The sequence below is a fragment of the Gorilla gorilla genome, chromosome 11 (genome assembly GCF_029281585.2).
Source record: "Gorilla gorilla gorilla isolate KB3781 chromosome 11, NHGRI_mGorGor1-v2.1_pri, whole genome shotgun sequence".
NCBI classification, from domain to species: Eukaryota; Metazoa; Chordata; class Mammalia; order Primates; family Hominidae; genus Gorilla; species Gorilla gorilla.
This window is the reverse complement of record NC_073235.2, coordinates 127,221,688-127,237,681: the sequence shown is the minus strand read 5'-3', so window position 1 is coordinate 127,237,681 and position 15,994 is coordinate 127,221,688. Positions and strand designations below refer to the sequence as shown.

Genomic DNA, 15,994 nt, shown 5'->3' with positions numbered 1-15,994 from the left:
CTGATAAGCTGGGACTACAGGCACCCGTCACCACGCCCGGCTATTTTTATTTTTATTTTTATTTTATTTTTATTTTTAGCAGAGACGGGGTTTCACCACGTTAGCCAGGATGGTCTCTATCTCCTGACCTCGTAATCTGCCCGCCTCGGCCTCCCAAAGTGCTGGGATTACAGGCGTGAGCCACTGTGCCCGGCCATGAATAAAAATCTTAATTGTTCACATACTTAGTGAATGCTTAGAATGAGAAACTGAAAGGGAATGATTTAATTTTTTTCTTAGTATTTAGCACTTGTCCTTTAAAATGGAAAATATGGAAAAAACCATATTAACATCTCCTTAAGAGTTGTTAAATGACAATGAGAAACAAAAGCTGAATATTCTCTTACAAGTTTTTAAATCCTTAATTCTTACATCTTCAGTGAGAGAGGATGTCATATTAATCAAGTATTTTTTCTGATAATCATACACTCATAACTGCCATCTATTTTTCTTAATAGTATATTATTGCAGTGCAATATTGCAGCTAGTCTTGTTTAAGGATATTAGCTTCTTCACATGTATATTCCATTTTTCACCGGCTATTGCTGTATTTTGTTTTCATCAGTCAAGAAAAAAATCCTGTTCAGCAAGATCATTTGGAAAACACTGACTTTGATCTCAGCTGTTTAATAACTTTCAGAGAGATTAAATTCTCAGTTAAAAAAAATTTGGTGCTATAGAATGACGCTAGATTCATTAAGTTTAATTATTGTATCACTCCAAAATTAAGAAGTTAATGACTTGTTTTACATCAGTGTTTATGTTTGTGTATTGGATATAATTATTTTTTCCCAAAGTTTTACCTTTTTATATTTTTGTTTCTAGTTTTTTTAGTTTTAATGTAGTGATGAGAGCTTGTCCTAGTTTCTTTTACTTGGTAGAATAAAGCAATGTTTGGAAAGAATTTCCAATGAGAACAAACAGCTGTAAAGTTTTTTGTTCTGCTCTGTGAATTCAGTCAGGCCTGTTACCCCTGGTTTTGTAAGGGCTTAGTGGCAAGGGGGTCAGGGAGAGGCCACTTCACTTTTAAGGGATTTGATAAAAGGTATAACAAATTATTTAGCTTTTCTGAGCATTATTTTTCTCATCCGGTTATAAATTAACCTTGTGTTATCATTTTGAAGTTAAATGAGATGGTATGTGACAACATATATTATCTGGCATATAAATTTGAAATAAGTTAGCTTGTTGTTTTCGAAGTTCTAGATATGGTGAGTCTTTAAATTGCATCCTAACTAACATTAAGATAGAAAACCACTTGTAATCTTACGGTTTATTCTTTTGACAAAAGAAGAACTTTAAAATTTTATACACATGCATACTCTGATGTTATTTTTAAAGTGTGTTTTGTTTCAGTCCTCCTCCTACCTTTTTTTCTTTCTTTTTTCTTTTTTTTCTTTTTTTTGCAACGAAATCTCAAACCTTGAATTCTGACTCCACACATGGTCAAGAAGTTAATTAGTTCACCCGTCAGGTTCCTCATCTATAAAATGAAAATAATATTGGGTAGAGTAGTCATGAGGCTTCAGTGGAACAATTCATGTAAACCACTTGTAGGGCTTGGCCCATAGTAACATGCTCATTAGAGGTTAACTGGTATTATTTCTTGTCCCTTCATCTTTTCATCAAACCAATTCGGTAGTACCACAGTGCTGCATGAACTGAAAATTCATACAGGGTAGATTGATGCCACTGTTTCACTGTTTGTCGCATCACAGACCTGTGGTCAGCCCTTCACACTGCCCAGCAGTTTCACTCTTTTTCTTTAGTCAGCTTGCTCCAGCAGTTATTTCTCTTCAGACCTCCATCTCTCCCTTGGGTTTCCTCCCTTGTAGTAAATGATCTTACCTTCTATTTCTCACAGAAAAGAGAAAGCATCAGGTAGGAACTATGCTCATTTTTCGCCGCTAAATCTAGAGCTTTACTGGTATTTTCTCCCCTTTTATGTTTTTCTTTTTCCCTCCTCTTTTAGTGGAGGGTGGTGTCCTCTTCTGTCAGAGGCCACATCTCAACCTGTGCTCTGGGTCAATCCCTTTCTACCTTGTCATGAACCTTAAGTATTTTAGGGTTCTACCTTTCGTATTGGATCTTACTCAACCAGCATTAAACATGTTCAAGCCACTCACTCAATCCTCAGAATACAATTCTGTTAAATTCTCTGGTGAACCCCTGCGCTGTCTCCCAGGATCTGTCCTGTGTCATTCATAGCTAAATGTGTTGTAAGAAATGTTGACATTTGCCATCTTCCTTTTCGCATCCTTCATACACTTTGAATACATTACAGTTAAGCTTCTACCTCAACTATTACGTTAAGTTTTGCCCTTACTAGTATCACCATGGTATCTTTTCATCTCAGAATAGAGAGACTGCTAATCCCCATTCTCCTTGTTTTTTTTTTTTTTTAAGCAGCATTTGCCACAGTTGGTCATTCCTTCGTTCTTCTAACATGTTTCCTTGATTTCTGTAACAAAGAACTCTCTTTGTATGCCTCCTACCTACCTTCTTACTGTTTCTTAGCCTCTCCTCCTCCTTCAATGACTACTAACTGCCCCCACCATCCCCCCTTAAATAGAGGCATTCTTGGGGTTTAGTCCTAGTTGTTCTTCTCATGGTACACTCTCTTCACCTTATGTAGCTTCATGTGCCTCTGTGCAGATGATTCCCAAATTGTGTCTCTAGCTTCATTTCCTGAGATTCAGACTCATATATGCATTTGTCTAGTTAATGGAGCCTTCATTCTCTGAAGTACTTCAAACTTGGCATGTCCAAATGAGCTCATAATCACTATCATTCAGTTGATAATCACTATCATACTGAAACCTGAGAATTATTCTTATAAGTTCTTTCTTTCTCCCTACATCATCTGTTGCTAGACTCTACAGTTTTCTCTTTATTGTCTATTACTCAACATCAAACCACCTTCATTTCTCTCTTCAAATATTCAGTGTTGCTAGTCTTACAGTGTTCACTGGGCTCTTCTCTGTTTTCCATATTGCTCCCAGGATTACTATTTTAAAGCCAAATCTGATCATGTCACTGCCCTGTTGAAATCCTTATCTCTCATCTTGGAATTCTTTTACATATCTTCTGTCTGGAAATGTTTCTAGAATTTTTTTTTTTTCCTTAATGTCACTTGCTCTACTTATTCTTTATGTCTTACCTTGTATTTCTGGTAAGCTTTCCCTGACCCACGTGCTCCCCACTGGCTGCAGTTGCTCTCATTGTACCTAGTACTATTCCTTTGCAACATTTATCACAGTCATTAACCAACTATTCAGTGTGTAGTTTGCCCACTGGACTGTATGAGGATGGAAGCAGTGTTTGTGTACTATTATGTCTTTAATACCTACCACAGCTCCTTGTACAAACTAGGCACTTACATATATCTTTAATGAGTTGGTGCAGAGTTATATAGTATGTTTTTTTTTTTAATAAACTACACTTTTTAAAAATGCTTATTAAAAATATGCTGTTTTAGGCCAGGCACAGTGGCTCACACCTGTAATTCCAGTACTTGGGGAGGCCTAGGTGGGTGGATTACTTGAGGCCAGGAATTTGAGACCAGCCTGGCCAGTGTGGTGAAACCCCATCTCTACTAAAAACACAAAAAATTTGCTAGGTGTGGTGGTGCGTGCCTATGATGCCAGCTACTCGGAGGCTGAGGCAGGAGAATTGCTTGAACTTGGGAGGCAGAGGTTGCAGGAAGCCAAGATCATGCCACTGCACTCTAGCCTGGGTGACAGAGTAAGACTCTTATCTCAAAAAAGAAAAAAAAAAAAAAAAAAAAAAGCTATTTTAGGTTCAAAAAGAAAGTGTTGATACCTTCATGTTCTACAAGATAAATTTTTTAAATTTTCATATCCTTCATTACATTGCTTTTTTATGTGTAGTGTTCTAGGCTTAATTAAAATGTACTTAAAAGTACATTTTTATGGGGTTTTTTTTGTTTGTTTGGTTTTGTTTTTTGAGACAGGGTCTTGCTCTGTCGCCCAGGCTGGAGTCCAGTGGTGCTGTCTCGGCTCACTGCAGCCTCCGCCTCCTGGGTTGAAGCGATCCTCCTGCCTCAGCCTCCTGAGTAGTTAGGACTACAGGTGCATGCCACCACACCTGGCTAATTTTTGTATTTTTGGTAGAGATGGGGTTTCGCCATGTTGGCCAGGCTGGTCTCGAACTCCTGGGCTCAAGTGATCTACCTGCCTCAGCCTCCCAAAGTGTTGGGCTTACAGGCATGAGCCACTGTGCCCAACCAAAAGTGCATTTTAAAATTAAGGTAAAATTTAATGTACGTTGAAATGAACTAAAGTGTACAAAATGATTTTTGACAAACATATGCACCTCTCTAACCGATACCTCATTTAAGATAAAATATGCTTTTAATTTTTCAGAAATCAAAAAAGTTTTTCTCTGTGGACATCTCCACTTTTTTTTTTTTGTAAGACTTTTACCCTCAACCTAGACTCTTAGGTTATATTACCAACTATGCAGGTTTCTTGTGGTTACTGGCTCTAACTATTGGGATTTTAGATCTTAGGCCCAGAGCAGGAGGAGAGAAGAAACTTCACTGTCTGTCCATCTACTACCTACTCAGCTAGCTGACTTTTGGTTTTGTTTTTGTTTTGTTTTGTTTTTTTGAGACGGAGTCTCACTCTGTCGCCCAGGCTAGAGTGCAGTGGTGCGATCTCGGCTCACTGCAAGCTCTGCCTTCCGGGTTCACGCCATTCTCCTGCCTCAGCCTCCTGAGTAGTTGGGACTACAGGTGCCTGCCACCACGCCCGGCTAATTTTTTTGTATTTTTACTGGAGACGGGGTTTCACTGTGTTAGCCATCATGGTCTCGATCTCCTGACCTCGTGATCTGCCCACCTTGGCGTCCCAAAGTGCTAGAATTACAGGCGTGAGCCACAGGCCCGGCCTAGCTGACTTTTACTCTTAACAAGGAGGTGTCTGTGTCTAAAATGTTATGCATGATACTATGGGACACACTGCCTCTTGAAAATGTAAATAAAGTCGCAGGTTACATGGAGGTAACGATTGTTCAAAATTTGTCCCACATAACTTTGTTGTTTGGCAGGTTCGGTGTTGGCAAAGATCAACTCTACATCTCTCTTGATGGAACATGTGGCCTCTAGTTTCTGCCACTCCACCCCTTCCTAATGCTTGAGACTTGCATTACCTGTTTGGCTCCTGAAAGCATTAAGAGTTTGTAATCCCCGCTTTACTTACATACGTTAATTTGATTCTTTTTTTTTTTCTTTTTGAGAGGGAGTCTCGGAGTGCAGTAGCACGATCTCAGCTCACTGCAAGCTCCGCCTCCCGGGTTCATGCCATTCTCCTGCCTCAGCCTCCCAAGTAGCTGGGACTACAGTACAGGCGCCCGCCACCACACCCGGCTAATTTTTTTTTTTTTTTTTTTTTTTTTGTATTTTTAGTAGAGATGGGGTTTCACCGTGTTAGCCAGGATGGTCTCAATCTCCTGACCTCGTGATCTGCCCACCTCGGCCTCCCAAAGTACTGGGATTACAGGCGTGAGCCACCACACCCAGCTGATTCATTCTTTTATTAAAGAAATAACTCCATGTTTAGCTTATAAGATAGTTTGGTACTGGTTAATATGTTTCACTTTCAGTTTTAATTATTCAAATGATTAATGATTGGGAAAAGATTTGACGTTACAGAAAATTTGTTATATACGTTATATTACAGCCTGAATTATTGATACAATCCATAAGTATTTATTAATATTTGGTTCATTTTTCTCTTTCAAGCTATGAAAATGAATATAATGTTAAGGGAAAATTACAGATAGTATTCCATAGGCTACTCAAGCAATTACAGTTAATGTCAAAGGGAACAAAATGATTTTCTATCTTGATCTTCTGTTAAGAAGGCTAATAGAAGAATTGCTGTGCAAAACTTTATGGAGAATTTCAAAGGTATTTTTGTGTTTCTTCTTGAATTTGTCTGTATTTCCAGTCATCTTCACAAACAGCAAAGGTATTCTGAAAGGTATTCTGCAAATACCTTTGCAGCAAAGGTATTTGCAGCAGAGGTATTCTGCAAATTATTCTGAAAGGAGATTAGAGGGAATAAATTCAAAGGAATGGGGAGAGAGTAACCCAAGAAAGGAGGGTCACTGCTTCTTTGAGCTATTTGGAAAGTCATCAAGGATGGGTAAAGAGATGAAGTGGTGTGTAAAAATAACTTTATGGAGAGGAAAGAAGCTGAGAAACTCTCTTTTGGTATTCTAGTCTCCTTAGTAAGGTAGAAGGTAGGGCCATCAGTTTAGGGTGACAGAAGCATGTGAGTTGTTGAGCCCTGAAGGAGTGTGGTAGGCTACTCCCCAGCCCACTAATCCCAAAATATGTCCATGACTAATCATTGAAACCTGGGAATATTGCCTTTATATGGCAAAAGGGACTTTGCAGATGTGATTATGTTATGGATTTTTAGATGAGATTATCCCGGGCTGTTCCCGTGGACCTGATGTAATCATACTGGTTCTTACCAGAGAGATGAAAGAGTCAGTCAGAGAAAAAAGGCGATATGATTGTAGAAACAGACTGGAGTGATGGACTTTGAAAATGGAGGAGGGGGCACTAGTCAAAGAAGACAGATGGCCCCTAGAAAAGCAAGGAAATGGGTGCTCCTGAGAGCCTCCAGAAGGAGCCAGCCCTGCCAACATCTTTGCTTTAGCCCGCTGAAACTGATTTCAGTTGTCTGAATTCTAGAATATAAGAGAATAGATAAACTACAAATTTGTGGTAATTTTTACAGCAGCAATAAGAAACTAATACAAGGAAAAAAAATGGAATGCTCACTGTGCTGTGATCAACTAGGTGTAAATAAATGGATTATCTATAGTTGTGAGGGGATAATTTAGGTGAGTTGGCACAAATTTTGTATAGTGGAGCCAGTTAGAGTTTGACCTTTTTCCAGGGTACTTAGCCTCAGAGAAGAGTGTTCAAAATAAGGAAAAACCCAGTGATAGAATTTTCCCTCTTGGGTGTGGGAGAGAATTCTAAGATAGTAGCGTTTTTGAAATGGTTGCTGTGGGTCTGTGCTGTTAAAGGAAGCAAGTGAATCTCGTATGGTCCATGAAATAGAAGTATTACGTATTTGGGATCAGCAGACCTAGAGATCTAGTGAGAATGAGAAACGGGATCGTTCAAGTGTAACAAAGTAGGAGAGGTGGGAAGAAAAAGATGATCTTCAATGCCAGAGTTATTTGATGTCTTCTAATGATGAGGTTCAAGGTTTGCTTATATCAATGTGTGGCTGGAGGGAATCTTGATAAAATGCAAGATTAAAATTTAGGCATCTTAAAGGAGTGTGTCAGATTGCTCATTAGTGTGAACGTTGTAGTGCAAATGTTGCTCATAGTGCGAACCAAAGGTAATAGGTGGCAAGGAGCAGAGTTTAGATGAATACTATACGCTATTTGCTAAAGCTACCGTGGAGAATTTGTGTGCCTTTTTGGAGGCCAAAAGATAGGATAAGAACATAGAGATGATGGAGTCTGTGGGTCTGTGTTTTCTCATGTACATTTTGATGATTTTAGCTCTTTAAAAAGTTTGTTCACAATATTCTAGGTTGCACATTTAGATAATTTTGAAAATAACTATATTCTGGAAAAGCACAGATAGATTAAGAATTTTCCTGGCACCTTCTCTGCTTTCAGAATGATGTACTTAGAAGAAACAGGATGCAGTGACTTTTGGGCTATACCTCTTAACATTTTGACTGACTTTGCTTTTGTAAGAAAGGTTTTTTTAAGACAGGCTTTCCCCATTTGTGCTCTAATTTTTATAGCTATGACTGACCAGTATCCAGTACCCCGGCATCTTTTTATAGTTAGAAGTCACACACTAGGCCTTATGTCAAGGAAACCAGGGCATCATGAAATACTGTAAAGGTTAAGAATGTGCCTGATAATAAGGGTTTCTTCCTTCCTTAAATTCCTGCTGTTTTTTAATTTTATTTTTCTTGCTACTTAAAAATGTTATTTACTATTTTTCAGCCCCTATCTGAAACAGATTAATAGAACAGTAAACTTTTTTTTTTTTTTGGAGACTTAGTCTTGCTCTGTCGCCCAGGTTGGAGAATGATAAACTTGATCACTGTGCCTTGTGAACTGTTTTCTGGGTATATGCAGTGATGATTTTAGCAGTCCATGACATTAAGTTTAGGAAGGCAAGTATTCAGTGTTTACACTGCCTAACATGAAGTAGACCCTGTGGTCAGAAATAGAGCACATTATTTGTTTTTCTTTTCTTTTTTTCTTTTTTCTTTTTTTTTTTTTGAGACGGAGTCTCCCTCTGTCGCCCAGGCTGGAGTGCAGTGGCGCAATCTCAGCTCACTGCAGCCTTCGCCTCCTGGGTTCAAGCGATTCTTCTGCCTCAGCCTCCCGAGTAGCTGGGATTACAGGCGCCCACCACCACATCCAGCTAATTTTTTGTATTTTTCTTAAAGACGGGGTTCACCACGTTGGCCAGACTGGTCTCGAACTTTCGACCTCAGGTGATCCACCTGCCTCGGCCTTCCAAAGTGCTGGAATTACAGGCATGAGCCACAGCGCCCAGCCCGGAAATACATCACATCTTGATAGAGTAAAGGGAATGAACTTGTGTACATAAAGTGGACTCTGACAATGTATATGGGAAGTTTGGAGTAGTGAGAAAAATGTTAAATGTGAATTAAGAAACTAGTTCCTGCTTTGTCATTAATTTGCTCAAGTTATTTACCCTCTCAAGACTCTTGTTTTCTTATCTGTAAAATTATTGGACAAGAGATCTGATTCTTATCTTTTGGGAGTCATAGATCCTTTGGAAAATGGTCATATTTCATGAACTCTCCTGGAAGAGGCAGGCATGTGTGCATGCACATACCATAGAACACATACTTTGTGCAGTTTCAAGGGGTTTATGGGTGCCTGAAACCTATCTATGGAATCTGTAAGGATATGTTGATTAGATTATTTTAAATATTAGACCCCTTTTAGCTCTTAAATTTTATACCATCTTAAAACTGAAAGTGAACAGCTAGATGTAGTGTCTGAGGAATTATGATAATGAAGGAAGAAAACAGAGTAGATTAAGTTGATCACAGTTTCTTTAGGAACTCTTCAAGTAGGTTAATATAAGCCTTCCTTGGCTGAGTCTCCCCAACACTGCTACTCAAAAGAGCAAATAATACTTTTACCTTTGGTGCGTGCCAGGCACTGTTTAAGCACTTTATGTATGTTAATTTATTTAATCGTAACAATATTATTATCTTATCATTATTTTTGTTATTTTTAAGCAATACTTTAGGAGATCAATAAAACAAAAAAATTTATTGTGTTTCTTTGAAGGTAAATGTTTTTCCAAATACATAACAACAGATATCATTTATTAAATACCTGTATCACTGTGCCGCATGTTTTAAATACTTGACCTTAAAGTTGAATGTTATCTCCATTTTTGTGAATGAAAAACTGAGGTTAGAAAGATTAAGAATGAGGTTAGAGAGATTAACCTGCCAAAATCATACATTTACTGAATAACTGGAGTAGAACATTGGGTTTAAGCCTTTGAATTTGCAGTGTTTGATTTTTTATTCAAATTTGAATTTAGAAGTTGATTCTAAAGCTCATGGTCTTCACCACTGTGCTCTATCAATCACCTCAGTGCAAAAGAATTACATTAATTGACTGTTTAATAGAGTTTATGATAAACCCAGAATTTTAAGGGTATCACTTGTTCCATATATTGAAGCATTTAGTTTGTTTACATTTAAAATAATTACTGATACATTTGGGTTTAAATTTACTGTCCTATTTTTTTCTGTCTCATCCGTTCTTTATTACTTTCCTCAGCTTTTTTTTTTTTGCTTTCTTTAGATTAATAAGTGTATTTTATTACCCCCACCCCCCATTAGCTTATTATTTACATGTTATTATTATTTTAGTAGTTACCTTAGAGATTATATGCATTAGATCAGTTTTTTGTTTTGTTCTTACCACTTTCTGGGTAGGGCAAAGGTCTTAGAACATTTTGACTTCTTGGGGTTTTTCCCCTTTGGTTTTTATACTTTTGATCCTGGGTTGTTTTTGTTTTGTTTTGTGGGGGAAACGGGCAAGCATGGTGTTTTAAAATTTGAATTCCAGTATTGTTTGTGAAAAATTGTGGAGGCCCTGGATGATATACCTTCCTCCAAAGTAAATTTAATTTTGTTCCGGCAGGCAGGTAAAGTACAGTCAGATCACCGTGATCTAGTTGAGGCTCGCTTTTAGTTAGTGTTGGTCTGTTAACAGTTAGCCTTTATTTCCAGGACATACCTATTCACAGAGCATAGTTCCTCTGGGGTCTGAACTGAAAGAAAGCCTGAGGTGTTTGCCAGGTTGCCTTCTGAATTAATGTTCCTAGAATTCTAACAGTTGTGTCTTCAGCACAGATCTTCAGCCTCCCTTTGATACTTTCTGTTTGGATTCTTGGTGTCATCACCCCTTGCTTAGGGTGCTGTATCAGTAAACATCTCAGTGAAAAATTTCTCGCAGAATTTGCGGCTCTTTGTGTTTCTCTCCTCTTCAGAACCTTGACGTCTTAAGTCCTAGCTGTTTGGTAACCAACTCCACTTTTGTCTTTCTGGTTGGGCTCTTATTTCCAGTCCTCCAAATACAGCAAGTGACTGAAGGGAACCAGTGAAGGCTGGTATGGGGCTCCTCTCAGTATGTTTGCCTTTTCTCCGGAATCTTGGCCCTACAAGTCTAGGTTGCCTTTGTTACTCTTGATGCTTTTAAACACTGGGGGTTTTTGGTTTGTTTTTTTAATTGTGGTCAAATACATATAAAATTTACCATCTTACCCTTAAGTGTGCAGTTCAGAGCTATTAAGTGTACGTTCACATTGTTGTACAGAGCTGTCACCACCATCCTCTCCAGAATTCTTTTCATCTTGCAAAACTGAAATTCTGTACCCACTAAACAGTAACTTTCCATTTTCCCCTCCACCAAGCCTCTGCCAGCTACCATTCTACCTTCTCTGTTTATGATTTGATCACTCATTACCTCATGTAAGTGGAATCATAAGGTGTTTGTCCCTTTGTCACTGGCATATTTCACTTAGCATGTCCTTAAGGTTCATCGTATTATGGCATATGTGAGAGTTTACTTCCTTTCTAAGGCTGCATAATACCGCATTGTATGTGTAGACCACATTTTGTTTATCTGTTCATCTGTTGATGGACACTTGAGTTGTTTTCACCTTTTGGCTACTGTGAATAATGTTGCTGTGAACACGAATGTACAAATACCTCTTCAAGATGTGCTTTCATTTCTTTTGGGTGTATACCCAGAAGTGGAATTAGTGGATCCTATGTTAATTGTTTTTGTAATTTTTGAGGAACTGCTATATTGCTTTCCACAGCAGCTATACCATCTTAGGTTTCCACCAACAGTGCACGAGAGCTCTAATTTCTCCACATTCTTGTCAAAACTTGTTATTTTGTGTTTTGTGTTTTTTTTTTATAGTAACTCTTCTAATGGGTATGAGGTGGTAGTTTTTTATTTTCATCCAGCTTTTATAGTTGTTCTTCCAGGGGAGTTGGTCTTACAAAAGCTTTTCTTTCAGTACTAAAGGTGGAATAACATTTTGAGGTAGATGTTATTTTACAGATGAGGCAACTGAGACAGGTAACTAAGGTCACACCTAGTAAATGGCAGACAAGACTGAAACAGAGGCTATTTGGTTCTTGAATCAGTGCTCTTAACCACTGAATTGTATTGCTTCTCTAATACAGGTCTTCTTTCCTGAAAGATAGTCTTATAAACTCATTGCTCTAAGACCTCAAAGTGTGATTAACTGTTTTTTTTTCCTCTGACCTCTAGACTATTAAATTTGAAGTAGAGAACAGTGTTTTTATTTTATGATTTATTGCAGTTTACACAACTTTAGAGAAACATGGGTTTGATTTGTCCAATATCTTGGTAGACAATTCTTAAATGGAAATTATTTTTAAATAAAAATTTTTCACAACTGTGTTTTGCTTGTTAAAATTTTTCAGACCCCTGAGAAGGATTTTTTTTTTTTTTTTTTTTTTTTTTTGAGACGGTGTCTCACCCTGTCACCCAGGCTGGAGTGCAGTGGCAGGATCTTGACTCACTGCAAGCTCCGCCTTCCGGGTTCATACCATTCTCCTGCCTCAGCCTCCCAAGTAGCTGGGCTACAGGCTCCCACCACCACGCCTGGCTAATTGTTTTGTATTTTTTAGTAGAGATGGGGTTTCACTGTGTTAGCCAGGATGGTCTCGATCTCCTGACCTCGTGATCCGCCCGCCTCGGCCTCCCAAGAAAGATTTTAAGAAAATTTTTACTGTGGTGGAAACTCTGAGCTTTTTAGTAGTGGCTAAGTCCACCAGGTTTTTTGACACGATATCATATGCTTCTCTACCAAATTTATCAGTAATATTTTTATATCTAGAAATGTTTATCTGTACAATTTACTAATTCATATGTTACTGGTGCTGTTTTAGAAGTGTAGTCAGTTACTGGTATCATGGAAAGTATTGAGACCGTTCTTTAAACTTCGATCTAATTATAATTAGACTTTTTTCCCCCCCACTATGATTCTGCAGTAGAAACTTTTTACTACTTTTCTGCTCATTTAAAATTTTTCTATTTCTGTCTTCATTGTGTTAAACCTTTTTAAATCTGTATTTATTTCATGATTTGAAAGTGAACTCTGAAAATATTTTATTACTTGTTAATAGAGGATTACCTTAGTGATTAAATTTGGTAAGGCAGGTTCTAACATGTTCTGACAGACTTGCCATAGAGTTATTTGCCTCTTTTTTTTTTTTTTTAATTTTAAATGTGAGTTTAACTTTTCAGGGTTTATCTCTAGCTTACTAGCAGAATAAGTATTTAATATTTATAAAGATTTTTTTAACCCTGTTTACATTTGTCTTTTCGTATTCTCTTTTACAGTAGTAGACAAAAACAGTTACAGATGTTCTTAGTATGAGGATAAGAAACTGAAAGAAGAACTATTTCAGAGTTTGATTAACCAGCTTGACAGTTAGCTTAAAAAACCAACTTTCACAGCAATTCACACATTGTTAAACTTTTTTTTTTTTCCTAAATAAATAGCTACTGCTGGCCATATGTGGGACCAGGCAGAGGATAGATGAATAAGTACTAATAAATAACTATCCTTGGTCTATTAGGAGTAGTAGTAAAAGCACTGAACTACTTTGAGAGGCCGAGGCGGGTCAGGAGTTAGAGACCAGCCTGGCCCAACATGGTGAAACCCCAACTCTACTGAAAATACAAAAATTAGCCGGGCATGGTGGCACATACCTGTAATCCCAGCTACTAGCGGGGCTGAGGCAGGAGATCACTTGAACCTGGGAGGCGGAAGTTGCAGTGAGCCGAGATCGTGACACTGCACTCCAGCCTGGGCAACAGAGCGAGACTCTGTCTCCAAAAAAAAAAAAAAAAAAAAGTATGAAACTACTGGACTTTAAAGCAAACATGTTATTAAAAGCTCCCTTAAACTTTGTAATAGAACCAGAGGACTCTTGTATTTATATTTATACTAAGCTTTCAGAGTTGAATGTGACGCAAAGGTTAGTTTTAGAATTTGTTCTCAAACACCTGTTTACTCATAGTTACAAATGAAACATTAGATAGGAATGATAAAATAACAATTTTTAAGTTGTTTCTTTCCTTGGGTGCACCATTGATTTTGCCCAGAACCCATTTATCCTAGCTTGCTTTTCTGTAACATAATGACTATTAAAAATATTTACTAAACTTTTTCTTGCAGGTAAATTAAGTAGTAAGAGTTAAGTTGTTTTTTGGACTTCATTTTCACATTTGTTTTTATTTTAACTTTTTATTTTATTTGTAATGCCACTCCCTGAGTAATGAAACTATTTAGCGCACTTTAAGAGACACCCCTTGACTTTGCATAGGTTTAGCTTCAATAGGAACTGTATTTTTGCACTGTGTGTCTTGACACCTTTGAGCATACTTTTATGTGCTGAATTTGATTTCTTATACATCATTTAACTATTTAGATATGTTGGTAGGGTGAAGAGGAAAAGGCACATCTTTGCCAAGATGGTGGAAGTAGTAATATCTGTGGTCTTGTAGGGCCAAGCATTTTGTTTGTTGGTGTCCTCGTGTCTTCTGGGCATGCAAAGAGCCCTAGGTCTTGAGTAAGCATTTGCAGGAGTTTTCCATGGAGGTCACCTGGTTGAGCTTTCCTTTTCTTGTGGCTTAGAAAGACTCCATCTCTCTCCAGTCCAACTCCTGGAGACCTGCCTGTCCTAGTTGATGTTTTAAAACAGGTGGTGCTTTTGTATTTTTTTATCCAGCCTTTATAGTTCTTGGCAGGGAAGTTGGTCTTAAAAGCTATTTATTTTCAGGACTAGAAGTGGAAATGAGTGGAATAGCATTGTGAGATAGATGTTATGTTACAAATGAAGTGCTTATGTTACAAATGAAGTTGGTTTATCAAGCTTACTGTATGGATGAAGTCAGATGCAGAACCAGCTGTGAAAAGGGGGGCATGAGATGGGTCCCCACCATTGGCTCCTGTCTCTCACCACAGGTCCACCTAGCTTGTGAAAGTTTTTGCTCATTGCAGGCCTGCTTGGCCAAGGAATAGCAACCCTTGAGAGAGAACTGTAAATAGAGATTTAAAATGTGATTTATCTCTGTGGTGATGAAACTCACATCCCTTTATGTAAATATAATGCTTGACTCACATTAGGCTTTCGAACATGTTTTTCAGAACATTTTATATTTAAAATGCCTGTTTTTGGCTTTAAAAAGGCAAGTAGAAAAAGCCACCAACTTTCTATCTCTGCTAAGCTCTCTTTAGTAGATAAGTGACTAATGTCAAACTCATACTACATTTTGGTCACTACATTTTGGTCAAAGCCTGGGATTAAGATATTTTAAAATCAGTCTTTAATTTTTTTTTTTTGTCTTTTGGAATGATTTTTAAAATCTTGTTCATACTTTGAGTTTGCTAGTTAGAGGTAACCAGAGCTGGGACTTTTAAAAAATCTTAAAAAATAGACACATAAAAATTAAAACCTCACAAGAATGTAAATGATATTAGAATCATATCATGTGCATATCACAAGTTTACTGTGAATATATGTATGCATTTCTGTTTAACATATGCACACAAATACTCAAGGGTTACGCATCTGTACCCTTAATTGTACTTGATGGTAATTAATCATACATGTCAGACATTTAATATAAATGATTATTTAGTATTACTATTAATAGTTTTATAGAGCCACACTTAAGTTTCTGTGTTTCTTCTCCATTTATTAGCTCTTTTTTATCTATAATGAAATTTTAGGGTTATCAAGTTTTTCTTAATATTATATGTCATTTAATTATAATCACACATCTTGACAGTCTCAAGTTGAAAGACAAAGGCTTAGCTCTTATACCACAGTAACCCATGGCTTTAAACATTCTGTGTTCTGCCTACACCTTCCAGCTTCAGGTTGATTTTATCTCTTATCCGAAATGCTTGTGACCATAAGTGTTTTCAGATTTTGCATTTTGGGGGGATTTTGGAATATTTGCATATACATAATGAGAGATTGTGGGGGTGGAACCCATGTGCTAAACATAAAATTCATTTATGTTTTATATACACCTTATATACATAGCCCAAAGGTAATTTTGTACAATATTTTAAGTAATTTGTACATGAAATAAAGTTTTGGCTGCAACTCGATGCATGAGGTCAGTTGTGGAATTTACTTGTGGCATCATGTTGATGCTCAGAGTTTCAGAGTTTGGAGAATTTTAGATGTCAGATTTTTGGATTGGGGTGCTCCAAACCGTATGTATTCTGATCACATGCCTTGGCTTCCTTTACTGAAGCATCATTTTCCTGTATACACAGCATTCCTGAAGAATTCATCAGTTCTGACTGATGTCTTTC

The 15,994-nt window shown here is 37.5% G+C and overlaps 1 protein-coding gene across 3 annotated transcripts in view; it reads left to right on the top strand.

Moving 5' to 3' along the window:
• CUL3 (cullin 3) overlaps window positions 1-15,994 on the top strand; it is a 111,617-nt gene that overhangs the window by 50,540 nt on the left and 45,083 nt on the right. The gene's annotated exons all lie outside the window — the stretch shown is intronic.